Genomic DNA, 27,011 nt, shown 5'->3' on the forward strand with positions numbered 1-27,011 from the left:
TTGTTGCCTGGATCATCTTGTCTCCAGTCTCCTTCCTTCAGGGCCCACAGAGTAGAGGTCTGTGGGTCAGGGGGATCCAGGGGGCTCAGGCCCTGACCCCGAGCAGAGTATTGATAGATTGCAAGAGACATTGTGAAGGCAGGAAAGATTTGGCAACTGAAATGGGGTGAAGAAGAGTCATGAATCAAAGATAGTGCCTGGGTTACAAAGCTGGGAGCCTGGGAGAATGGTGGTGTCCTGGAGAGAAATAGGTTTATTTGGAAGACAGGAGGGTTTCGAGGAAAGATTATGAGTTCAATTTTGAATATGTTGAGTTTAGGATGTCTCTGGGAAACACATTTGAGTTATTTGGCATTTTGTGATGAGGGACTGACTCAGGGGAGAGGCTGGGGATACATGCAGTATGATTAGTACCATCTTATCTTTAAGTAGAAACATTTCTTCATTATAGATAGGAAATATTTCTCTTTGAATTTTATGCAGGACACTCTCTTTTTCCAGAAAATTCCAAACCTTCCTCAGTGAAATCAATGATTATTCAAAAGTAGGGGCCACTAGGTGGTGCAGTAGATAGAGCACCAGTGCAGGAGTCAGGAGGACCTGAGTTCAAATCTCACCTCAGATGCTTGACACTTACTAGCTGTGTGACTTTGGGCAAGTCACTTAACCCCAATTGCCTCATCCTGGGTAATCTCCAGTCATCCTGATGAACATCTGGTCCCTGGATCCAGATGGCTCTGGAGGAGAAGTGAGACTGGTGACCTGCACAGCCCTCCCTCCCTCCAAAACAAAGTCAAGTGCAGGTCAAGTCGTCATTTCTCCGATGGCATGGTCTTCTTCGGCAACAACGGATGAACACACACGTATTCAAAAGTGACATGTAAGTAAAGTAAAGTAAAATGCTTGGGAAATTTATGTTGCCCATATTAGGGTATACAGTTGGATGGTCAGCTCACTGGAATCATTACAACTGTTAGTTCCCTCTGTCCCCCTCTCTTTCCCTTGCATTCATTTATATTTTCTACCTTGCATTTGTTTGTATTTTCCCCTTGTAGTTTTAAGCATATTCTTAAATGTTATACACATATAAATCCACATTGTTTGCTCTTCTTTAGACTATAAGCTTCTTGAGAGTAGAAATTATTTTATTCTTTGTATTTGTATCCCCAGTAACTAGCAGAATGTCTGCTGATTGATAACTATTCATAACAATCGTCCATAAAAATGATCAATAATAATTAATAACTCTTAATACTAGAAAGTTCCATGATATGATTAGAGTAAGTGCTCCTTTAACAAATGCAGACCACAAATTCTCCAACTTAATAGATGGACTTTGCATGATACTGGGGTTCACCTGGTGAGGCTCTCTGAATTTAGCTCAGTTGCTCCATAGATGACAAACTCTCTATCGCCATATCGTACTCTGTCTTTCAGCTGGATGGCAACTGCTGAAGTCTGCATTTCCCTAGCACAGCCTTTGAGAACCTAAGATCACTCTCAAACTGCCAATGAAGTATCTGATTAGGACTTTGGTGCTGTTATCGTTGATACATGTACACAAATCTTGGACAGGGAAGATAGACAATGACCTGGGAAAGGAACGGAGGAGGAGGAGGAGGATTTTAGGCCGGATTTCCTAAATCACTCCCTGCTACAAAAGCTTATTCTGTATGACTGGAAATTATGAAAGGCCATGATCTCAGATATATCAAAGTCAAAGGTGACCAAGGGCCATGGAATGGTGCATAATGAGTGTAAATAGGCTGGAACATATTAAACATCATGCTTTACCTTCGAAAAATGGCCTTAAAGACATTATCAAGGAAATAGAAGACTGGAAAAAGCAGTAGATTTTTTTACATAGCAAGACTGAAAGGGCATGCTAAATTAATATCTTTGAGATATTTAAAGGATCATAGAAAAGACCCCAGGATATCAGGAGGTTCCTCTACAGAGAGTTTACCAAAGGACAATAAGGAAGAATCACACAAAATGAAAGGGCAGAGATGAGCTATGACCAGGGGCAGGAAGATCCCAGGACCATTGAATTATCAACTTATCTTCATTTCAAATTATTTAAATTAATTCACTGGACTTTAGTTATCTTACAAATCTTCCTAATAACTTTGTGGGAGGTAGATAGAACAGTAGGATTATTTTTGTTCTATCAGTAGGAAAGGTGGAATGGAGACCATTGATATACAGGGAAATAACTAGGATGATTTATATTGCCATGGATTCTCAATCCTATTTGATAGGATTGGAGAAAATTTCTAGAGTGGCAAGTAGTTTTGGCTAGTCGTTCTCCTCAACGCCATCCTTGATGACTGTACTATTGTGTAAATATGACTTTCCATGTAATCCTACCAGACATTATACCTCAGTGTTCAAGATTCATTGGTAACAAACCTGTCTTTGCCTATGGGTCATTTCCTCTTCTCCTCCTGCCTTGAACAATGGAAATCCTTTCCTGAGGTTTTGATATGAGCAGTTATAGCCAAAAGAGATGAAGCTGTGTAGCCAGGGTCAATGTAGACTATCACATGGAAACTGCCTGTCTTTCAGCCAGGGTTCAGCTCACAGAACAATCAGTAATTTGATGACAGGTGTATTGTCTGGTAAAGAAATTAAGAAATTGTTTCCAAGCTGTCTCTTTAACTTCATCTTCTACCCCTTTGACATATAGACTCTCAAGACTTCACCCCCACCTCCACCCCCAGCTCCTGAATACATATTTGGTCCCTTACAGAACTCATCACTGGCGCTGTTAAAAGTGGATGCTAGAAACCTCTGCAGGAATGACGCTTTCATGACTTGAGTGTAAATTTTATCCAGCCACATGGGTAAGTCTTGTCAATTGCCCAGAGTTCCCTGTACACCTATTCATCTTCTCCCTAGTACTATCACTTTCACAAAAGTATGGATCGACGTGTAAGTCAATGCCCATAAATTTGAATGAACTCACAACAGCTCCTCCAGAGATAGGAACATACTACTGAGAGTTGTAACTGCAGTGAACATAATGGCCACTAGATGTTGATATTATCTTAGGTAGTTGTTTAGTCCAATCATCACCCATCTTTTTTTGTTGTTTACCCCTTTAGGTAATACTATGCACTGAAATAAACTGTATAAGGACTGTTCTTAGGCCTTTGATTTCTGACACCTTGACAGCAACTCAGAACTGTGAGTTTTGTTTTTTCTGAAGAAAAAAGGAAATAAATTTCTTTTAAAAAACAATACAAATATATGAATATCCCTTATATACGTATATTTATTTTTAGATATTATATACATTTCAAGTGTTATGGTGCATACCTGTAATCCCTGCTAGCCTGGTGAATGATTTGTGTTTGGGAGTTATGAGTTGGAGGAGGGCTAAATTCAATCAGGCAATCATACTAAATTCTGTCACCTGTATGGTGAGCTGCTAACCAGGCTGACTAAGGAAGAGCAAACTGAGCAGATCTATCTCCTTCTCCTCTTTTCCCCTTTCCTCTTCTACCCCTGTCTCTTTTCCTTTCCCCCCCTTCTTCCCTATCTCTCATTCTCTCCTTTTATTTTCTTACTCCCTCCCTTCTCCCTTCTTTCCTCTCTCCTCTTTCCTTTCCTGCCCTCTCTTTACCTCTTTCCTCCTTCCTTCTCACTTTCTATCTACATCTATACTCAAAATAGACTTTTTAAAAAAGAAAATCAATTGTTATCTAAACAGAAAAAAATATCTTATTATCTATCACAAATACTTCTAAGAAGAAATTGCTAAGAACCTGATAAGCACCAAATAACATCACAAAAATAAAATACATTATATTTTTATTGACAGGAAACGATTTGTGATTAATGTCTGAGTTATCCTTGAATTAACTCTCCATACAATTAGACCATTAATTTGTCAGAACTAAGATCAGAATTACTAAACAGGAAAAATAAAGAATAATAATGAGAAAAAGATATAGCATACCATGGAAACAACACAGTGTTGAATATTAAGTAATAGAAAATCAACGTGGGAAATGAACAACAAATAATATTCATATAAATTACAATAATTTGATAAAGACATTTGCCGAACGTAAATTAATTGTGACAACACAACAGTGCCTTAGTCAGCACACTTTTGACTTATATGCCAAATAGAGAGAATTAGTTGCCAAAGGCAAGACAGCATTAGAATATAAACTTATTTGTAAAATCTAAATAAGAAAGATGATGGATGATTATGAGCAGTATTGTCTCTTAAAAGAAAAGAAGGGGAGGGGAAAACTAGTTTAAATAAAGCTTGGCAAGATAGTCAACTGATCAAAGTCCCAAAGGCACTGAAGAATGAAAACTGGAGGATAGAATTGAAAATATATTTTAAAATCATCCTAATAAAATGTTTACTCCATCAAGGACAGTGGAATTGCCATATTTGGACCTTACATCACAATCTAGAATGTGTTTATTGAGGTGGTAGAAACAGTACTAGAGACCAAAGATGAGAAAAGCAGTTAGATTGGACCCAGAATAAGGAGAGGAAGTCAAGGTGACACAATTGTCATGGTGTAAAGGGATCAATATACAAGGTAGCTAAAGAAGAGAAACATTCCAAAGTCATAAACATTTCTTTTCATATATTAGTAACAAAAGAAGTGATGGAGAGAACATCTGTATGTTTACTCTCACATACAAAATTTTACGAGAATTTTCTATACATGAATGTAGGGCATCCTTAATGAAGCCAGTAGGAGGTAATTGGGAAACTTTTGCCAGTTATATTCAACATTGAACAACACCTTTAGCATTTTACAATTGACTGAAAAGATGAAAAAATATGATTCCATTGTGCTTTTTATTGGTTAATTATCAAAAAAGCATTTATTTATTAGAGTAAAATGATGTCACATAGACTTTTTAAAACTCAAGTCTTCCTTCTATACATTGAAATAATTCAGATTTCTTGAAATATATCACAACAGAAATAACCATGTTTGATTCAACAAATATTTATTACCCATCTCCTATGTTTTTTATCCTATACTAAGTGCCAGGAATAGAAAGACAAAAATAAAAACTTCTCTTTCCCTTAAAGAAGTTATATTATACTATAGTTTTTATCAATGGCACACTTTTCCAGGCTTGGGAATCAGTGACTAGTTCAGTTGATTCAATTCAAAAAACATTTATTAAGAGATTCAGATAGATGGTACTAGATGTGAATTTGACATAATTTCATTACAACTTTCTTCTCCCATATTGTGTATGTGAATTCAGAAGCAACACTAAAAATGACCTAGATCAACACAGAAACCGAAAACCACACTTAAAAAGAAGAAAGGACCATATCCATCTCTTCACAAGTCTTGCTGTTTTTATTTTCATAACATCTCTCTTGCTTCCTCCTGTATATTCTCTCTCTCTCTCTCTCTCTCTCTCTCTCTCTCTCTCTCTCTCTCTCTCTCAATCAAGGTTAAGTGACTTGCACATGGTCACACAGCTACTAAGAGTCTGAGGCTGGATTTGAACTCAGGTTCTCCTGACTCCAGGGCTGGTCCTCTATCCATTCAGCCACCTAGCTGTCCTACCCCCTCCCCCATATTTGAACTTTGTAACATCTCTTGTGTTATCCTTTGACACTACCACCACTCTGGTATAGACTGACATTACCTTTTTCTTGGACTATTGCAATAGCCTTCTGGTTGGTCTTCTTGCCTCAAGTATCTTCCCATTCAAGTCCATTCTTAACTCAACTATCAAATCAATCTTCATAAATTGCACAATTTTGTTACCACCTCTTTTTCACTTGACACCAATGGCTCCTTAGAGCTTGGACAATCAAATATAAAATCCTTTGTTTGCCATTCAAAGCCCTTCATAACTTTCTCCTCCTTATCTTTCAAGTCCACTTACATCTTATTCAGTCCTATATACTCTGTGATCAAACATGGCCTCCTTGCTGTTCCTCACATAAAGCACCATCTCTGACTCCAGATATTCTCACTGGCAGTACTCCATGCCTGGAACTCTACTTTCTCATCTCCACTTTCTGGACTCACTTCCTTCATGTCCCAGTTAAAATCTTACCTGGTACACAAAGCCTTTACCAATCCTTTTTAATACCAGTGCCTTCCCTCTGTTCACTATCTCTAATTTATCCTGTAGATATCTTGTCTGTGCAAAGTTGGTTTGTATATTGTCTCCCTTATATTGTAACCTCCTTCAGAGCAGGGACTGTCTTTTGCCCTTCTCTGAGTTCTCAGGGCTTAGCAGAGTTTCTGGCCCATAATAGAGATTTAATAAATGCTTATTGATTCTCTATAGACAAAGGAAGTAAGACTGAAAGTGGTCAAATGACTTGTCCACAGTTACACAAGTAATATGTCTGAGGCATGATTCAAATTCAAGATCTGAACTCATTTCTTCCATACTAAGCCCAGGACTCCATTCACTGCCCCACATTCCCTACTGCAATATGAAATCAGTGAGGTTCTTATGCATAACAGAGAGTCATATAAGCATAGGAGAGTTTGAATTGGGGAAGACTGCACACCAATTTTTACCAAGGGAATGAATGTATTACACATTTGAAATATACTTTTGCGGCTTAAAGTATTTGAATACCTAAGCACTTTATACTCTCTGCACTTGGATTTTTCTCTGCCATAGTACCTGGCAGATAGTGGAGACTTAATAAGTACTTACTGACTGAATCATTGATTGATTCTCTCTTGGAACCATTAAGTGGTAACTAACGGATGATTTTTTTTTCTTAAAAGTAGATTAGTTGGCTTACACATCAGGAAACTAAGGCTCCAGTTCCGTCTCCATGTACCTGTGTGACCTTGGGCAAGTTACTTAATTTCTGTGAACCTTCTGTTGTCATGTTTCTAATGAGGATCTACTAGATGATCTTGATAATGTCTTTTCAAATTTTACAATTTTGCGATTTCCCAACTCTGTGACATCCAACTATGGCAAAATTCTACCTAAACCAAGTGTATCAGTAAGCACCTGACATACTCAGGGTGGGGATGCTATCACAGCTTCTTAGATCTGCATTTATAAAAGGAAAGGCAACTTTTGAGGTGTCAACAATCACTTTAATTACATTCAACATATAGGTACCAATAGACAGGCTTCCAATTTTATGACCATTACAGACATACAGGGAAGCACCAACATCAAAACCCGGGGCTGCTTCCCAAAGCAAAACCTTCCCTCAGAGTACACACACACACACACACACACACACACACACACACACACACACACTTCTCTCTCTATACACACATATATACACATATACATGCGTGCACACACACATATATATTTGTATATATATTTCTATATATATATACACACACACATATATACATATACATATATACATACACACACTCACACACACATATATACACTCTTTTCTGTCAGAGGGCATGACCCCTCTTGACCCAGGGCATCTTTAGCAATCAGCAAAAGATGTGGGTCTTCATAGGAAACAAGCCTCCTCTAATCAAGCCACCCTCAATAGCCCCATCTGAGGCCTATCAATGGGCAGGGAAGATTTTTAACTCCCATTACATCAAGTAACATTCTTCACTCATGTGTGTTCGTCCTTCGGTGCCAAAGAAGACCATGCCATCAGAGAAATAATGACATGACTTGCACTTGACTTTTGTTTTTGAGTGAGGGAGGGCTGTGCAGGTCACCAGCCTCACTTCTCCTCCAGAGCCATCTGAATCCAGTGACCAGATATTCATCAAGATGACTGGAGATGATCCAGGATGAGGCAATTGGGGTTAAGTGACTTGCCCAAAGTCACACAGCTAATGAGTGTCAAGTGTCTGAGTTGAGATTTGAACTCAGGTCCTCCTGACTTCTGCACTGGTGCTCTATCCACTGCACCACCTAACTGCCCCTCCACTCATATATTTTTTGACTCAACTACTGGCTGATTTCTGCAGTGAAGCACTTCAGACATCCTTCTCCTCCCTACCTTTCTGTCTCTACAGAAATGTCTTCATCATCAACCCCTTTGCTCATCAACTGCTCTTGGCATGGTGAAAGCTAGTAATTAAATATTCCTTGAGAGTTAGAAATTATATCCCCTGTATACTTCTTCTCCTTCTACCCAGCTGGGGCTCAAATTGTTCAACAATGATAAATGAAATACCAACTTAAAGCCAAAAAGTAGGCATTTTAAAGATACAGTCTATCTTTAACTTTCACAGAGGGTGACATTCCTAGAAAATGATGTGAAAATCAAAATGCAAATGTCAACACATTGACTGTATGAGAAATGGGGGTTAAATTTTCATGTCCACCAAAAACTTTAACCTTTTGCTAGAGACTGCTGAAAATAAACTTTTCTGCATATAATGTTTTATATCAAAACATTAATTCTGATAATGTTCACTTTTCCTAAAATTATAACCTTGAAATAACTGATAAAATACAAAACAAAATTGGTAACATGGAAAACATTTTTTTCTTTCTGGTAATATTCTAGAATTCTGTAGCCTTTTGTGCAAACATCTCAATAAAAATTGATTTCAGACAATTTTTATTTTTCATGGCACATGAAATTTACAGTACCACACATATTTCTTCCTTTCTACAGTTATAACCAATTGTACATTGTTAACACCAAAGTCCTACTGACAATGGCTACACACTTTCCACACATTATCTAACACCTTTGTTTTTTTCCCTACTAAAATGCATCACTGCACACTTGGCCTCAGAGCCCAAACACCTTGCCCCATGATTTGAGGACATTATTGTAACACAAAACTTTAGTTTTAAAGACAAAGAGTGAAAATATGCAATGAATGCATGAAGAGCTCTTTACAAAAGTACGCTGAAGAAGAACATTGAAGCACTTAGTAGGATAGCAGCCAATCCACATACTTGTGCACATTATTTTTTCTCTACTGCACATAGCCAAATGTGCATGGTTACCAATCTGAAAGCAAAATTAAGGTTACTAATAAAATCATTTGAATATTTTAAGTTGTGAAAAGTAAACATTTGAATGTTAAGGGCTGACTAATTAAAAATTCCTTGAGAGTTGTAAATTATATCACCTATATACCTTTTCTCCTCCTACCCACCAGAGTCCCCAGATCCTCAACAATGAAATACCACCTTAAAGCCAAAAGTAGGTGTTTTAAAGATACCTGTTGTAATTCATTGGGCCAGTTAGCCAATTGTCTGCTCCAAAATCATTTTTTTAAAAGGCTTATTAATGGTCAGTTCAGAAGATAATTGAGACATAGTCCTTATCCTCAGAGTTTATGAACTGGATCTTTCACTGATGTCATGTTTTGTAAGTTTTAAGCCAGGTCTGTTAACCTGTCCCTTCCCCTGCATCCCACCTTTTCCCATATAGGTAGAATCTTGGTAACGGTGATTTCACTGAGTTGTTATTGCTGGTTTTCCTGCAGGCCTTGCTATTCTTTTAGCTTTGATATTTGAACCATCAGTTAAGTATGAAGCTAGTTAAGTGTCTACGTTAACATGTGGACTTTTAAATTTATCTAAGCCTTGGTATGCCTGATGCAGCAAGATCTTGCCTTTTTCTCTTTAATGATTCTATAACATGAAATAAAATAACACAGAGGAGAAAAAAGTGACCGTGCAGTCCCCTAACTTCCATTGATTTTTTTATAGTGCAAAGTGGAACTTGACATCTGATGGGAAATGGGGTTTCCTCACTCTTAAGTCTGAAAATCCAGATTTTTTTTATCCTTGCTTGCACTTTACCCTGTCTGGATCTCAAAATCTAGAAAGGAAACAAGGAAGCACCAGCTCCCAGCATTTTTCCTTTTGGCATTAGCCTGTTTCTTAACTCTTTTTTTTTTTAAAAATAAGGGCTATACTTTGTCTCACTACAATTTATTCCAATGGAACACATCAATGTTTTTGAAAGGGACATAAAAATTTAAAAACTTTACCATGGTCCCAAAATGGGTTCTAATTCCAAGGTAGTTTTCCAGGTGTATCTGATTTAGTCTAAACCACCTCTCTGCATTTTATAGATGAGGAAACTGAGGCACAGAAAACTCAAATAGCTTGCCCCAAATCTCACAGAGAGTAATTGGAGAGCTACTAATTGAATCCTGGTCTTTAGATTCCAAACTTAGTCCTTTTTAATTTTTTCCTTGTACCATAGCACTGGTTTTAATTTTGCCTTCAGATGGAATATATGAATAACATTGGTTTAGGTTCATATTGCAAAACCTAGGGCTGTCCTCTATATTTCTGTTTCCTTTTATTCTTTCTCTTCCCTCTTAAAATGAGAAATGGATTTAGTTCCTCTGAGTTCTGTGTAGTTATTACTATGTATGCTCAGTGACAAAGAAGAAAAAATTTTGGTGTTGAATGGAAGCTTTGACTGTGATGTCAGGAAACCTGAGGAACCTTGAAAATGTTTCATGAAAATAGGACGAGAGACATGGAATGTGGCAGGCCTAGTGGAGAATGTGGCGAGTACTTATAGTGATGCCTGTCAATCAATCAACCAATTTATAGATCCTTACTAAGCTCCTACTGATGTGTACACCATGGCTCTGGTCTTGTTTCATGCTTACCACCCCATGGAGCTTCCTCTTCTTTCTTTAACCCTATTTGTTACATTGTGGATACATCAGAAGAGCCTGGACATAGAACCATGTGCCTACAAGAGCCACCAGCAGACTGAAAGGAGGGGCAGCAGGGACAGCAGCTATTCCCAGAATTTTGCCTCTTCTGTGCCTTTACCCTCAGATCTGAGAGGAAAGGTTTTAGCACAGAAGCAGCTGAGGGCTCAAGGGAGCAGCCTGACTTTGTCTGTGTAGACTTATGAAAATCTGTTTCCCTCCCTTTATTGCAAAACATTTCTTGTCCAGATGCCAGATTAGGTTAGCCTTTGCAGAAATTCCTGAGCACAGAATCTTGATTGAACTACAGAAATTCCATAAACAGCTTTTCAGGTGCAGTTGGATCCCTCTAACGATGCTAAGTAAAAGCAGCCTGTTGAAGCTAAAGAGCTGACTTGGGAGCAAGGATCATTTAGGTTCAAGTTGTTCTTCTGGGCCATACTGTCTATGTGCTCCTTGGGTAAGTAATTTAGCCTCTCTGTGCCCTTGGATAGTCTCTAAGGCTCATACCAACTTGTATCAATGGAGTGAGTTTTCTATATCAATGGAATCCAATTCAACTCCCCCTCACATAAGCTCTTGCACCTTAAAATGTCTCACATAAGCTAGTGTAATGTGTGACCTACATTCTATCTGTTAAGCTGGATATTTTGAGGTACTTGAGGTCAGAGATCCTCAAGTATTCATGGATTTCCTGTAGAGGTCCTGAAGCCATCGACTTTTTTGTCTAATTTTATCACCTCGGAAACTTCTTTGACCCATCAATGCAGTTTGATTTTACTTTGCCTGTTCCCTAAACCTGCTCTTTTCTCCCCAGTCTAAATTCATCTTCAATACTGTCACCTCTCTGATACCTTCCAGAATAAAATGTAAGAGACAGAAAGAATGGTGTAGTGGATAGAGAACTAATCTTGGGGCCAGGAATACCTGGGGTCAAACCCTCAGACTTGTGTTAGCTCTTTGACACTGGGCAAGTCATGTAACTTCTCCCAGCACGGGTTCTCCATCTATAAAACGGAGATAATAAGAATACTTACTTTATAGGGTTCTTAAGAGTATCAAATGAAATGGAATATGTGAAGTGATTTGCAAATTTTAAAACACTATTTGAATGTTAGCCATAATGATTATTATTGAAGCCTTGCCTTGGAGTTAGGAAGATGCGGGTTTAACTTCTGCATCTGACACTTACTAGCTATGGGACCATGGTCAAGTTGTTGCTGTTTGTTTTCTGCTCTTGAGAGGACCAGTGACATCAGGAAGGTGATGCCTTGATTTGCAAGTGACTTGGATTTAAGTGAGAGGGCTGTGCAGTCATCAGCCTCACTCTCTACTCCAGACTTTGGAATCCAGTGGCAAGACATAGGTTAGAATGAGTAGTGATGAACCATTTCCCCTCCCTGCCCTTTCACCCCTGTGGTATCTACTTAAGGATACGATTGCTCAGGATCCTATCCTGCCCATCCCACTCTCTACATATGAATCCCTATGAGGGGAGTCAGGAGGATCTGAGTTCAAATCCAATCACACACACACACACACACACACACACACACACATACACCCGCTGATTTAGGTTTAATTCCTATTTTTCTTATCTATGTGACTTTGAGAAAGTCAGTGAGTTCTTTGGGAATCATTTCCTCATCTATAAAATGAGAGGATCATTTTACGTGACATCTAGGGTCTTTTTCAATCTACAGTTCTGGGATGTTAGATAGATGAAGGGACTATGTCTTGTCATGGTTTCTAAATTTCCATATTGTGAAGTTTGAATCCATTCAGTGGATAATCTAGAAGTCTTAATACATGAAGGGGAAAGGAAAGGAATAAGAATGTAGGACTGTACCCGGAAATGTGCTAAGCTTTTTATAAATGTGATCTGGCACATAGTAGGCACTAAATAATGATTTATTGATTGTATCATTTAATCCTCACAGCAGCCCTGGGAGGTAGGTGCTGTTATTCCCATTTTACATTTGAAAAAACTAAGGCAAATAGAGGCTAAGTGACTTGGCTGTTTTAGTTGTTTGGTTGTTTCAGTGGTGTCTAACTCTTCATGACCCTATTTTGGGGTTTTCTTGGCAAAGATACTGGAGTAATTTGCCATTTCTTTCTCCAGTCCATTTTGCAGATGAGGAAACTGAGGCAAACAGGGTTAAGTGACTTGCCCAGGGTTACACAGCTAGTAAAGGTGTGAGGCTGGATTTGAATGACTCTTCCTGACATCAGGCTCAGCACTCTATCTACTGTGCCACTTAGCTGCCCATTGACTTACATAGTTGGTGTCTAAGATTGGATTTGAACTCAAGTCTTCCTGACTGTAGACCCAGTGCTCCAGCCACTCACAGCCACTAGGATGCTAAAAATAGAATACACTATTGTATGAATTGTTCAGTAAGCATGGTTTTTAAAATAAGTTTCAGAGTCTGAGTGACTTTCAAAGTACATTTGCTTCTGTTGCAACACTTTTGGTGAGTTCCTTGACTTTAACTTATTTTAAAAGTTCACCTGACAGAAAATGTTCTCCTTTCTCAATGAGAGGTGACATTGGCATGAGAAAGAGACTCTGATTCAGTTCAAGAGCTGCATTCACACAAGGAATTTATATCTCCCTTCGGTCCAACCCACTTGCCAGGTGCCACCAATGAGAACAGAATACATGGCTGACAAGTAGAGCTAGAAATTATCAGTACAGAGCAAGCAGCACTTTGGAGCACAGAAACTGAAAAGGACCATTCCACTTATCTATGTACAGTTGAATGTGTTCGAATGGTATTGGGGGAAATTGAATTCATTTAAAGGAAATGATGAGATGGCATCTGACCATTGCCATACCCTTACTGCCCTTGTTACGTCTGCTATATTCAGACTTGGCTGATGGGGCATTGATCATACCATGAGTCAGATGGACAGGATTCAAACAAGTGAAGTCCTTAAGACACTAGTTAGCTGTGTAACCATGGACAAATTATTGAACCACTGTCTACCTCAGTTTCCTCAAGTGGATAATGGGGATAATAATAGCATCTCTCTCCCATGGTTATTGTGATGTTCAAATAAGATAATATTTATAAAGCACCTAGCACAGTGCCTGACACAAGGTAGGCTTTTCTCTTTTTCTTCTTTCCTCTTATTGTGCATTAAATTAAACAAAAACACAACACACTTCAATGTCCCTCTTTTTTCCCTCTAATTAAACAACAACAAAAAAAATCTACCTTTTTGTATCCTTCTTTCAGGAGACAGAAGAGTGTGTTTCATCATCTGTCCTGAGGGAATATCTCTACCTTCCTGGGAGACAGACAACGGACCATGAGGGGAACACTAAATATATCAAGCATTCTCTTGACTCTCTCCTTACAAAAATTGTTAGCAGCTCCATGAGAAAACCCGACAGGGGCCCGATACCACAGCAGGTGGGCTGCCCTTCCATAACCGGATTCCTAGTGGCTTTTTCCCTCTCAGGTCTTAAACACAACCACCTGGCTCTCCCAGAATGATGAAAGGTCAATTTACAAACACCATCAATTAACCCTGGTTTCTTTTTGCTTTGCTCTTTGGCTGTAAGCTTTTTGAAATGGAAGAATCTGCTTCAAGATCTTAGAGGGTAGCATAGTGGAGAAAAAGTCATAGTTAGAAGACCTGAGTTTGAATCCAAACTCCCTAGCTCTAACTCTTACTACCTGACCAAAGGTAGATAGACAACCAAAGGGACACCTGCATAGAGAGCTAAATATGGCCATAGCTTATATGGATACTGAGACCAGTGATAGAGGTCAGTCCTGTTTATCACCCTCTTGTCAATGCTAGAAGGCCCAATCATAACAGCTGGTGGACTTTATTCATAGAATCATAGATCTAGAGTGGCAAGGGATCCCAGAGGCTATCTCCTCTCACTTTAAAAATTGGAAATTGAGACCAAGAGAAACTAAGTGACTTAGCCAAGTTTCCATAGGTAGCAAAAGTAAAAAATGGCATTTGAACATACATTCTCTGACTCCAGAGATAGTGTTTTGTCCTCATGCATTTACTATGTGCCTGTTTTTTTTCCTGATGCTTCACTGAATGAAACAATTTTTTCCTTTTGAATTGGTATTATCATACATATAGTACATATGTAATACTTAATGCTACTCATTTCATACAGTTGTGAAGATCAGATGAGTTCACGTACATAAAGTACTTTGTAAGCAACAAAAGATTATATAAATAAATGTCAGTTATTATCATTATTGGTTATAGTTGTTTCCTCCCCCATCTGTGAAGCCCAACTCCACTGATTTTCCCACTGTGTTAACAGATTTTTCTTAGTTGCTAAATAATTTATTCATCATTAGTCTCAGTACTTCTACAATGTTTTGAGTATCAGTGATTTCTTGTGTGGGTTATTTCCCTACTGACAGAGATATGTGGTCTTGAAGATTTCCAGGATTCTCAGTATTATCACTGTAGTGAGAAATAACTGGTGATGGCCCTCTCCATCTCCATCTCCATCTAGGTTAGCTCTTGAGCAACGGACAATATCACTGAGCCTTTCTTAGTATTTCCAGCTTGGTGAAACTTTCTAGAGACTTTGACTAACAAGGGTCATTTTCATATTATTAAGTGGCACTAAAAACTCTAAGCTAATTAGTCCCAAAGCAAATATAATTATTATGTTTCCCTATGGGAAGTATGACGCCAGTTCACCTATTAGTCTGAGCACAGTTAGCTAGCAGAGAGCCATAGAGCTATTGCATTTTTGAAAGAGGCAATCTAGCAGGTTGGCCTATAGGTTAGAAAGCAGAATTAAGGACTAGCTACACTAGGTGGGAAGGAATAGATAACTGTTTTTACAGAAAAAGTGAATGGATGACAGGAGGTATGAGTAGATGAATACTTAGAAAAAGGCCTAGAATGCTAATTCAAGTCATAATTAAGTGGATAGAAAAAAGAAGAAATAGATTATGAACTCAAGGTAGACATTAACAGACAAAGCAAGAATTGACTGCAGGAGTTCTTTTGAAAAATAATTTGTATTGATATCTTATTTTTATATCAACCAAATCAATTCTCCAAGAACCATGTCAAAATAATAAAGACTTTTTAAAAGAAAAAAATAAGAAAAAAGTAATTCAAAGGTATCAATATATCAATCTGGTAATATATGCAGTGTTCCAATCCCATGGACTCCCTTCTTTTCTGTCCTTTGTTCTTGAAGAGGACAGATGACATCATGAAGGTGATGTCTTGACTTGCAAATGGATTGAATTTAAGTGAGTCAGGGCTATGCAAAGTCATCAGCCTCCCTATCTCCTTCACTCATGGAAGTCCAGTGGCAAGACATAAATCAAGATGACTGGAGATGGCTCAGGATGCAGTGGGTGACCTTGACCTTTCTAAATTATGATCTTGAAGAATAGGGATACATCTTTTCAGGTCTCTTTTTTGGGTTGTGTTTCTTTCTTTTAATTTTACGACATTTATTTCTGAATCTTTTGTTTTTCTTCTTTCCATTTACGTTGTCATCGTGTATGTTGTTTCTTGACTCTGTTTATCTCACTTTACATCAGTTCATGTAAGTGCCTATCTGTATTTATCCCATTTCTTCATTTCTTGACAACATGGTATATATTCTGTTATATTTATGTACCACAGTTTATTTAACTATCCCCCAATCAATGGACATTTACCTGTAGCTCCAAGAAGCTGTAGCATGCACAGCCGACACACTTTTTTGGCAGATGAACTAAATCAGACGTAACCAATAGACCTCAAACCTATTGGTGACTTAGGGGAATGTTTACCATAGGGATGGGGAACCTGCAGCCTCCTGAGACCACTTGTGGCCCTCCAGGTACTCAAATATGGCCCTTTGACTGAATCCTTAATAAAGAGGATTTGTTCTGTGAGGTTTGGATTCAGTCAAAGGCATACACTTGAGGACCTAGAGGTGACAGATTCCCCACTCCTGCCCTAGGAAATGCTTTATACTGAGTCACAGAGATCTGAGTTTGAATTCTATCTCAGACACTGGTTTTGTGGTTGTGGATATCTGCAAAATGGAGATAATAGCAGTCACCTCCCAGGATTGTCATGGGGATTGAATTCAGAAATACTTGTAAAGTACTTTGCAAACCTTCAAGTCCTGTGTGAATACTAGCTAGCATTATTCTTCTGGCAGGTGGTGAGTAGAAAGCTTGTTGCCATGGCTTCCAGCATTTGCTTATACTTCTTTAGCATCTTTCTCTAGTATACCGTGATTTACTTCTATCTTTGCAGACTAAGGAGGTTTCCACAGCCATTATATGCTGTTGCTCCTGACTCAGGTTTGGTTTTCAAATGCCTAGAGACAATCACATCTGTGAGGATCCATTCTTTGTTCTCAGGTTTTCCTGAACCTTCTACATTTTGGTTTTATTTTATTCATTACATTAAAATTGTTTTTAGTGTGGTCTCCAAAAATTTCTTACTGCCAAAGAAAAATTATTTGACCTTTAAAATCTGAAGGGTAAAATATATAATATCTTATTTAAAGAACCAAGTAGATAGATGCTCTGTAAGAGCTCTTCCATCTTTAAACTTTCACGATTTAAAATAATATGTTTCTGGAAGCTTTTTGATGAATATGTCCTCCAAATATAACTACGCATGTGTTTATATATGTATATCTTACGTATTATGCGTATATGTTTGCATGTATGTGTAATCTAGATGAATTCATGTGATGAAGCCATAATGAATTATTTGTGGGTGCTGCTTTCTTATGTTGAAATCAGCCAGAAAACATTTATTAAGCTCCTACTATGTGCTAGGCAATGTGCTAAAACTTGAGGATACAAAAAAGGCAAAAGAGAAGCCCTTTCTTAAGGAGTCCACAGTCTAATAGGGGAACTAATGTGCAAACAACTAGAGTCAATGGGGGAAATCATGTATAAACAACTGTAAACAAACAAGATATGTAAAAGATAAATTAGAGATAATGAACGGAGAAAAGGCATTGACATTAAGGAGGATCAGGAAAGACTTTTTGTAGAAGGTAGGATTTTAGTTGAGACTTAATGGTAGGCAGGGAATCAGGAAGATGGAGATGAGGAAGTAGAGAGGTAGATTCATGGGAGACAGAGATAATGTCTGGAACCAGAAATGGAGTATCTTGTGTGAGGAACAACGAGGAGGCCAGTGGCACTGGACCAGAGAGTATGGGGGCAGGAAGAGGTAAGCTCTAAGAAGACTGAAAAAGTAAGGAAGTGACCAGGTTGTGAAGGACTTTGAATGCCAAAGGATTTTGTATTTAATCTTGGAGGTGAGAGGGAGCCACCGAAGTTTGTTAAGTCAGGGGTGACATAATTAGACCTTCACTTTAGGAAGATCACTTTAATAACTGAATTGAGGAGGAACTAGAGTGGAAAGAAAATTGAGGTGAGGGGATCAATTACCAGGCAATTACCTACAGTTCAGGTGTGAGGTGATAAGTGCTGGTGCCAATGTGGTACAGGCTCTTTTCATTTTCCCCTTTTCAGAGGAGAGAAGGGGACACATGCAAGAGATGTTACAAAGTTATAATTGACTCATCTTGGCAAATGATTGGATATGGAGTTGAGAGACTTTGAGGAGTGGAGAATAACATGGAGGATGAGAGCCTGGGTAACTAGGAACATAGTAGTGCTTAATGATAATAAAAAAGTTATGGAGAGGGGAAGGTTTAGGAGGAAAGATAATGAATGAGTTCAGTTTTGAATATATTAAATTCAAGGTGTCTGTTTTGGCATCCAGTTTGAGATGTGCAATAGACATTTGAAGATGTGAGTTTTGGGATCAGTTGGGAAGTTAAGACTAAATAAATAGATTTCAGAATCATCTGGATAGAGATGATAGTTGAATTGATTGGAACTAATGAGTTCACCAAGTGATGTACTATAGAGGGAGAAGAGAACACCCAGTACTCTGGAGATACCCATCATGAGCCAGCATGAACAAAATGAAAATCTAGGAAAGGAGATTAAGAAGGAGTGGTCAGATAGGTATGAGGAAAACCAGAAGAGACTCTTGTCAAGAAAACCTAGAGGGAAGAGAGTATTAAGGAGAATAGGGTGATGGACAGTCTGAGTCTTCAGAGAGGTCAAGAAAGCTGAGGAATGAGGAAGGTCCATTCAGTTTAGAAACTGATAGATCATTGGTAACATTGGAAGACAATTTCAGGGATTTTTCTTTAGGCTATTTTGGTGCCCTCATGGGTTAGTGTTACAATACGTTCTATAATATGATCAATACTTGAAAGGTTAGCCAATGACTCAATAAATCTAGATGTTGGTACAGTGTTAAGTCACATAAACATAGTCTCTAGAACAAGTTAGATAATTTACCAAAAGCAATCAGTATGCTTATTGGTCTTCTTTGGAATAATTATTTGACATTTTCTGTACTGAGTCTGTTGGAAGAAAGGTGAATAAGGATGTCTTTATGTTGAAAGATAAATATGACTTTTGAGGATGTGACTGTTTCAAATTTCTCAGTAACAGAGCCAAAATAGATCTGTGATTCATTTCCTTTTCTGCCTACTCAAACAACTCCCCAAATGGAGAATTGTATTTCTAAGGGCCAGTGCTGTCTGGATATCTTGTTCTGTGATCCTTTTAAACAGCTCTCTGGGGTTAGTAGTACCTCTAAGGGCACCTTAGAAATGAATGCAAGTGAGTCATGGAGTGAATCAAGACTTTTTGATATTTGCAATTCAATTTTGCTTAATATGTTTCTTCATTCTTCACTGTCCTAAGTTTTCAATCCCAAGATTCTATTTATGAAATGGACAAATTGCCTATTCCTTTTGTCATTCTGTATCCTTTGGTCCTAAAATTCTAGGCTCAAAATCAATCTCCTTTTAAGAAGTCTTCTTTGATTATCCCTAAAGCACTTATTTGAATATTTCTTTGCCTACAAATTTGTGACATTCTAAGACCCTATCCATAATGATGATAAGTAAGTACTGCTTTATTCTCTGGAATGGAGAGTTATTTTTGCTCCCCCACCAAAAAAATTCATAAAAGGTCTTATTCCTTTTTGCTATTTGCAACTCAAAAATAGGATTGGCTCCCAAATTAACCTGGAGAGTCAAGATGTTTGGAGGATAGAATTTTCATATTTGATGTGAAAAAAAATAAAACAAGACCCCTGACAGAGCACTTAGCAAGAGATGCCTTGTTTCGATCTCTTTCTTGCCCTATAAGAAAGTGTCACTTGTATTTTCAAATAGACTGGAGCCTCAGAGGTAACTCTTACAAATTCATGTGACATGGAAATCACATGTAAATAAATTGTTTCCCAGAGCTTTGAAGTCTCTCTCACTGATTTGAGTGCTTGTTGTAATGGAAAGAACACTGAATTTAGAATTATAAGCTGGACTTATACTGAACCCTGGGCAATTCACTTTCTCTCTGGAAGCCTCAATTTTCTTACATGTAAAATAAACACAGTAACAATTACATTATCTACTCATGAAATTATTGTGAGACTCAAATAAGATGCTGCATATAAATTACCTTGTAGTCATATATCATATAAAAAGTAAGCTATTTGCATTTGTTCTCTTAGATTTCCTTCAGCTTTTAGGTTCCTAAACCTTGCAAAATCCAATTGGATAGAAGCTCTGATTATACCCTTATGCCTTCTTTCTGTTTTCTCTCATAATATCATTCATCTTTCTTTGACATTTGGACCTATTTGAATGACCTCCGGAGCATTCTAGAAAAATTCAGAAAACCCTAGGAGATAAAGTTCAACATTTCTATTCCTGGTTTATTTAGCAAAGAAGTTATTTAGCCCAGCTTTCTTCCCTTTAGTTCCTCTATATTCTTATGTTTGCATGAATATACTTGGTCTTTTTTAACTCTCTCCCCTCAAACTTTACTTCTGGCAGGGAAGGTCATACCCTTTAATGGAAAGTAACTTCAGTGATCATCACCATTGGAATACAAGCTTTGAACTAGAATGAAAAGGAAGTATGATAGTCAAAGGTAGAGATAGGAGAGGGGGAGGCTGTGGAGGGAAGGGTGTGTGTGTGTGTGTGTGTGTGTGTGTGTGTGTGTGTGTGTGTGTGATGATTCATCCTTCCTCTTTGGTTTTGTACTTGGTCTTTTTGGAATAAATTGCTTTAGAACTTACTTCCTAATGCTGCTTTACTTTGATAAAAGCATTACAATATGCATGAGCAGACTTCTACTTTTCCAGTTAGTTGTTCAGGCATGTAGTGCATAATATATTTTCATTAAAAACTCCACTGTTGGGGCTTAAAGCAGAAAAACGATAGAAATGCACTGTATTCATGGAAGCCATTAAAAAAAAACCCTCACCCCCATCTCGTCAAGTGTTAAGATGCAAATGTTTCCTTCAACAGAGGAAAACAAGAAACATAGCTATTTATCTGTTTATACTTGTAGATGGTTCCAAACTTCACAACACTACATTTTCAAAAACAAAACAAAACAAAACAAAACCAGACCCCAAAACAAACAAATTAAAAAACTCAATCATATCAAATGGTGCCATTGCGAGATGTGTAAGAAGCTCATAGACTTTTTTTTTAACGAAAGACTAATGAAAGACCCCTCATATTTCCATGGTTCTTTGGAGTCCATTATCATATATTTGAGTTCATTTATAGGAACACTTGAATCAAGGAGGCATACACAAATTTCAAAAGGTACCATTAACTGTGTCAGGAATTTTGTGGTATTATTTAATTTCTATTGTGTCTAGTTCATAAGCATTTTTCTACTTATTCACAGATGATACATTTCCCTATAAAAGTAGCTAAAAATATTCTTGTTCTATGCTACCTTTTTAGAATGGGGGAAATTCTGTTTGCAGGTCACAGAAAAGGGGACCCAGGTCGAAGGAAATTAGAACTGTATGTAATCTTCTCACAAAGAATCAATAAAATAAATCAAAACCTTATTATGGTTGGGAAAAGTATAATTAATCTCAGTAATATATTTAATAGGTATATTTCCACATTCTCTCTGGGAAACAATAATTAGAGGACAGCAAATGTGACAGGAACAGAAGTAACTCTCTCAGTCTTCAAGCTGGTCTCACAACTCAGTGAAATGCTCCGAGTCAAAAGCAGAAGTGAATGTTCATGGTCTCTCACGATCTCTGCCAAACTGGACCTAACATGTAACATTATTTTGCATTTTCTGAAACTATTACCATTCTAGGAATAACCATTCCAGCTTCAAGGAGTAATAATAGTCATAATGTTCCCACCTAGATGTTGGACTCATATTAGCCTAAGGAGGGATGGCTTCATAGAAATGCAAGAATGAAAGAATTCATGTTCCGTTCCCCCACCCCCATCAATGACTTTCCTGAGTGTGGTTAATGGGCTTAGAAGCAAATCACACAGCTTGGATATTTTCTTCAGGACCACATGTGGACAACTCTGTTACCTTTATTTTTTTCACATCTGTTAAGTTGATAGAGAAGTACAATAGGACTCATTGGCTTTGTGGGAGATATATGCACTGATCCTTTGGTTAAACTGTGCAGTCCAATTGGTTGGAATACATAACCAGAGAGGAGAGTGGACAGTGTACTGTAGAGAAGGGAGGGAAAACCTGGGCATAATGGTACCTTCGATTTACATAGCACTTTCTTCTGAGAAAGTTAAAAGAGTTTTTGTTTCCATTTATTATTATTTTATTGTAGTCAAATGAGATAATATATCTGTAAATTTACATACATCTATATATCTATAAATATGCATACATATATAAATATACATACATATACACACAGAGATACTATATGCACACATATGCACACATACATGTATACACATGTGTATATATGTACATATATGCGCATACATATGCATATATGTACATACATGCATATATACACATATACATACATACACATACATATATACATATATAGATCTATATTTATAGTGGTTTGTTCTTTGTTCTCGAACAAGACCATGACATCAGGAAGATGACGACATGACTTGCAGTTAACTTGGGTTTGAGGGAAGGAGGGAGGTACTGTGCAAGCTCACCAGCCTCACTTTTTGTTTCAGAGCCATCTGGGTCCAGTAGCCATATATCCATCAGGATGAATGAAGATGGCCCAGGATGCAATAGCTTAAAAAGGCTAAGGTCTTTTCAGGTTTAGGTAAAGGGAGAGGAGAAGAGAGGAAAGAACAGAAGAGGAGAAGAGAGGAGAGGACAGAAGAGAAGAGGACAGGAGAGGACAGAAGAGAAGAGGACAGGAGAGTACAGGAGAGGAAAGGAGAGGAGAGGAGAGGACAGGGGAGGGAAGAAGAGCAGAGGAGAGGAGATGAGGGGAAAAGAGAGGAGAAGCTGAGCTGCCCAACTGGGGCTGGCCCCCTGGGATCCATTCAGGCAACTCAGACTACTCACATGTTATACATGGCATGGCAAGATTTGCATAAATTGCTGCTGAATGAAACAGAACCAGGGAAATAACATATGCAGTGGGAATGGAAAGAGCAACAACAAAACAGTAGAAATGGAACCCGAGGACATGATAATGACTGTTTGGTTTTCGAGAAGAAAAGACACTTCTCTTCCCTTCTTTTTGTTTGTCTTTCAGAGGTGGAAGACAATGGTCCTGCAGCATGGAAGATAGTGCTGGGCTTTAATTGTTTGTTGCTTAGTTTAAATGAACTCTTTCTTCTTCTTTTTGTTTCCTTTTGTCACTAGGTATGACTTTCTGGGAGGAAGGAAGGACATAAAGGAGATGGTGAAAAACCAAAAGATAATCAATACATTTTTAAAAATAAGAAGACAAATTGCAAAAAAAATAAAAGCCCAGGAAAAATCTGAAAAGAAGGGCATTTCGGAATGAATTTGCAATGTCCTCTTTTAGGAGATACATACACACACACACACACACACACACACACATTCACATCCACACATGTATAGTACTTTTCAAATCAACTTATAACCATGGTATTAGGAGGCAATTAGGTGACACAATGCCTACCGCACTGGAATTGGAGTCAAGAAGACCTGGGTTTGAATCCTACCTCAGTCACTCACTAGCTATGTGACCTTGGGCAAGTAAGTCATTTAACTTACTATAAAATGAGGGCAATAATGGCTCTTATTTCATAAGATTATTGTGAGAATCAAATGAGATAATATATGTAAAGTGTATTGTAAGCCTCCATAAATACTAGCTATTTTTTGTTATTTATTGTGTCCTTTAGTTCTTTCTGCATCTTCACAACCCTGTAGACCATAGCCAGTTCTGTCCATGGAGTTTTCTTGGCAAAGATACTGGAGTGTGCAATGTTAATGTAAGGTTAATGGTGGATAGGGGAAAGAATTAAAGATTTTTCCTGCCCATTAATAGGCTTCAATACCTTTTGTTAATTTCTATTGAGGCACTGGGTCAGAGGGTGGTGCCCTCAGGCTCTGAAAAGTGTATAAATAATTTGAGGTGAGGTTTTACTTGGGGGCTTACTCCTTGGAAGCATTTGTTGGGTCAGACTATACTCTGAGTATCTGTTAAGGAGCCCCCAGCTTTGAAAACTCAGATGTTGGTGCTTCTCTCTCTGGTAACTATGTATGCATGCATATAATGATCAGACAGTTGGATCCATCTATTGATCTGTGATGTATGTATTGCTTATGGTCAGAGAGTTGGAAGCCCAGCCTGTTGAGCTTTATTTCTCTGTTTGTATTTTCTCTGAAATTCAGGATGCTGACTTTTGCCCCTGAACTAAGTGAATGTTATATGTGGTTGATCAAAGTAGATTGTTGACCCCTCAAAAGTTGCTTTCCTTTTAGAAAAGAAGATCTAAGAATCTGCACAGCAGGCCCTCCTGAGTATGCCAGGGTCCTTGCTGTTACAGAGTTTGCCATTTACTTCTCCAGTGGATAAAGGCAAACAGAGGTTAAAAGACTTTCCTAGGATCTCACACGGAGTGTCTGAGACTTGATTAAACTTAGGTCTTTCCGATTCCAGGCCCAGGGCTCCATCCATTGAGGCATCTAACTGCCTCATTCTTTTTATAGTCTCTCAATATCTCCCCTTCATATTAGGGAGTGGTATAGATTCTTGTCCCTATTTAGTGATAAAGACTTGAAATAGGATGAATCTGTCGTTTTCCCATGGCTTGTGAGTCAGAAACAGATCTCAGTTTTCCTGAATTCTAAGCCAGCATTCCCCCAGACTAGAATAGGATGCCTAAAGGGAAATTTCTGAAAATTAAAAAATTAGAATTGGTGTCTTTAGGTACCAACCTAAGGTGCCTCTGGACATGTACTCTTTTTTAATCAGCTAAGCATCACAGCAGTTGGAGGATTATGAGTTTTCAAGGTTGAAATGCTTTGTATTCTCAGACTGACATTCCTTCCAAGTACGCCCCTAGCATTATGCTGCCTTCCCACTCCCAGTTCTAGAAGAGCTTTGTGGGAAGCTTCCAGGACACAGTTTATTTGCACTTAAATAAGCCCAGCAAAAGAACACAGCAGTCAAGGTGCATGAAACATAGATATTCCTTACAATATAAACTGAATGTGTTCTTTCTCTGAAATGCCATCTTCCCCAAGTATATCCATATGTCACCAAAATGGTAACCCTGCCTCTCCATATGTTTTGGTAGGGCCTTGAGCATCTGATTTGCAGCATGGCCAGGGAGCTCATCCAACATGGTGGGGAGAGGGGAACGCAGGTGAGAAATATGGAAAATGAAACAGAGAAAACTACATAAGCATGCAGAAAGCTTTTCAAGTCTTAGAGGGCTCTTTCAGTGTGAGCTATGGCAGATTAGTTCACCAAGTTTAAACTGTGATTTTTCTTTTGGAGTCAGTTCCTGTAGTGTGGGAGGGTAGAACACAGATGAGTACTTTCAAGGGTGGATCAGGCCAAGAGTGTCAGCTGGTTAGCCAAGAAAGATTCATTAAAACAAGGAGATTCGGTGGCGCTCAGAATAGATGTGGAGGAGGCTGGAAGCAACAGAATTATGCTTTGTTTACTTAAGAACTGCTGGGACCTATCCATTTTTCAAGGCCATATCACCCATCCACTAGCCTCTTCTTACAGCATCCAGGTAGGCATGCACGTTTTACAGAACTACATGTAGAAAAACCCATTATAAAATGGGACTGCCAAAGCAGAATTCTCAGGTAACAGGAATCAGTTGTGAATGTTGGGGAGGAGGTAACTCTGAATAAGAAAGAGCAGCACAACGAATAGGTATTCCTGCAGAGATTTTAAAACAAACAAAAAATGAACAACAATAAAGAAAGCATTTACAGGCAACACTCTGGATTTTCATTTTCTGCACAATAATTGAAACACTCAAAGTAAAATGAATTTAATACCAAATACACTCTAGTTCATAAGGCAGGAAAAGATACAAGCACTCTGCAATAAGAGATAAAACACATTTCTTTTCTGGTGTTCCCTTAGTTACTACCAATGACGGAATAAATGAGCCATCCTTTCAGTCGTTCAGTTAACCTCATTATGTTTATTTTTTCTAGACTCTCAGTATCTTGTTCTCAGGAGTTTTTTGTTACTTCTGTAACCCCTGTCCCAAAGCCAAGTGCTATGGGAGTTACACTTAAAATATACTTTAAGCACACATCTATTTTTCACACTACTTGATTTTTTCCTCCCATGCTTTCTCCTTTATTTCTCCTTGTCTTCATTCACCCTTTATTTCTTCTTTCCATCCCTTCCTCCCCTGTCCCCCTTCTCTTAATCCCTTCTTCTCATTGTCTTCTCCCTTTTCACTCTCTCCATTCCTTCCTATCTCACTCGCCTGCTCCGTTCTTTTCTCTCTGCCTTTCTCTTTCCCTTCCTCTCTCTCTCTTTGTCTTTCCTTCCTTTCTTCCTGCCTCCTTTCCTTCTCTCTCTCTCTCTCTCTCTCTCTCTCTTTCTCTCTCTCTCTCTCTCTCTCTCTCTTCCCCCCCCTCTGCATTTATTCTATCCCTCCCACCCTCTTCATTTTTCTTCCTCTCTCATCAATTCATTACTGGGTCATGAAACCTCCCAAAAAAGACACAGCATTTTTTCTTAACAAAGAAAAAATTAAAAATTTGTGTCTTCCATTCCTAAATCACACTCCACTCCCCTCTACTGTGATAGGTATTTCCAGATCCTTCCACCTTAATCTCTCTGAACAGTCAATGTTTATCTCACAGAAGAGCAAGCACCCTCTGGTTGATTTCTGGCAACTGCTATATTAGAATAAATTGACTATTTTTATTTTTATAGAAAATCCATTTTTATGGGATAACATTGACCCTGGTACATTCTATAAAAACAGGATTTTGTTGTATTTATATAACTGCCTGCTGTAGAAAATGTAAGATCCATGTGATATGATGGGAATCCACAACTCTGATTTCTAGGAACTTATCCCTG

At 38.2% G+C, this 27,011-nt stretch overlaps 1 long non-coding RNA gene across 3 annotated transcripts; it reads left to right on the forward strand.

The window, feature by feature from the left end:
- LOC140511673 (uncharacterized) lies at positions 1-26,430 on the forward strand. Of its 3 annotated transcripts, none has more exons than XR_011969624.1 (3): positions 1-880; positions 2,753-2,846; positions 23,330-26,430. It is a non-coding gene; the product is annotated as an uncharacterized lncRNA (long non-coding RNA). The 3 variants fall into 3 exon arrangements; XR_011969623.1 differs by lacking the exon at positions 23,330-26,430 and adding an exon at positions 13,865-21,261; XR_011969622.1 differs by lacking the exon at positions 23,330-26,430 and adding an exon at positions 3,108-5,412.
- Positions 26,431-27,011: the final 581 nt, after the last annotated feature.

Source organism: Notamacropus eugenii, chromosome 6, assembly GCF_028372415.1.
Source record: "Notamacropus eugenii isolate mMacEug1 chromosome 6, mMacEug1.pri_v2, whole genome shotgun sequence".
Lineage (NCBI taxonomy): Eukaryota > Metazoa > Chordata > Mammalia > Diprotodontia > Macropodidae > Notamacropus > Notamacropus eugenii.